Consider the following 1,784-nt stretch of genomic DNA (forward strand, 5'->3'; position numbering starts at 1 on the left):
CATCATCATCATCATCATTATTATTATTATTATTATTATTATTGTTATTATTATTATTATTATTATTATCATAAGAACGTGCAACTGCACTCTAAATTCAATTTGCTTCCTATACACTTTTCATCAGATATATCCGATCCTGACTTAGGAAATCATTCATGTTTGATTTAGAAACATGGGATCTGACTGTGCCGAAATGGTAACGTTTTATCCCTCACGAAGTAATATCTTGTCGCCATCAAATCGATCAAATGGCATCATGCAGGGAGTTTGACAAAAATACTTCCAGTGCGCAGACAATTGTGTTACTACAGGTTGGAATTAGGTGCTCGTCAATTTTTAGGCACAATGAGGTTTTGGTACCAGCTGAAAGCTTGTTCATTCATCAAGCTTTTGGTGAAACAAAAATCCCATCTGATTTGAACAGAAGTTAAGATATCTGTAATTGAAAGAGAGAGGTCTGATTAGCGAGACAAGGGTCACCAAAGTTTCAGTTACTTCGAAACCTGCATATTCAGTTTTTATTTGTGTGTGTGTGTGTGTGCTTTTGGTTAACGTTTTTAAGTTTAAACCACACTCAAATGTGTTTTAAATATACGTAGAAATATTGACCGTCCTCCCAGCAGAATTATAGAATAAATAAATGAATAAATGAATAACTATGAATGAATGAATAAATAAATGAATAAATAAATGAATAAATAAATAAATGAATAAATAAACAAATAAGTAAATAAACAAACGAATGAATGAATGAATGAATGAATGAATGAATGAACGAATGAATGAATGAATGAATGAAAAATAAATAAATGAATAAACGAATGAATGAATGAATGAATGAATAAATGAATGAATGAATGGATGAATGAAGGAATGAATGAATGAATGAATGAATGCGTGAATGAATGAATGAATGAATGAATGAATGAATAGTTACCCAACTTGCGGAAAATAATGTTTTCTTCCATTTCATTATTGTACGTACGCTTGATTTTACCACGGAGCACACATAATATTCAGTTTTTGTCACGAACATCTACCGTTCAAGCTACTTTCTGTATTTCTATTCCTGGAAGTAGATAAGACGACAATAGCGACATATAAATATATTACACTTTGTAAATAATGTACTAAAAGATATTTCACAAGCCTTTGACACCTGGTGTGTAAAGATATTTCACCAAAAAAAAAAGTTGTGTTCTCGGGTGGGTAAGTTTGTTATATTATTATTGATTGAGTCTCTGTCTTTCAACATAATGCGGTATCCTACTCATTCGGGGCTCCTAAGCATAATTATTTTGACAGAGGCGGTAATCGCATACTATCAATCAAAAAAGGATAAATCATTTTTCTCTTGCACGTTGCAATTACTGCACGCTCATGCATTTGTGGTTTGTGGGTGTCTGTGTGTGTGTGTGTGGGGGGGGGTGTGTGTGTGTGTGTGTGTAGGTGTAATTAAATCGACTACCATCTTAACATACTGGATCTATTTATTCCCCCTTGTTCGCAGAGCTGAGATTTCAAAAATTACCGTGCACTTCATGTAAAAGAAAAGAAGTTCACCCGTAATTCCGTAATCGTAAAAATTTTCCAACTTCATCGGCACAGGTCAGACAGTGCAGGAGGCGAGCTGTTCCGCCAATGTCTGTGAGGGCCGGCCGGCGCAATGAGTGACACAGACTCCTCGTCCAAAGTCGGAGATACTCGATATAGCCGAGGCTGATTTTAAAAATGATTCTTGCAATGTACTCATAGAATATTATTATTATTATTATTATTAA

This window comes from Aplysia californica, unplaced genomic scaffold (genome assembly GCF_000002075.1).
Source record: "Aplysia californica isolate F4 #8 unplaced genomic scaffold, AplCal3.0 scaffold00520, whole genome shotgun sequence".
In the NCBI taxonomy this organism is placed as follows: Eukaryota; Metazoa; Mollusca; class Gastropoda; order Aplysiida; family Aplysiidae; genus Aplysia; species Aplysia californica.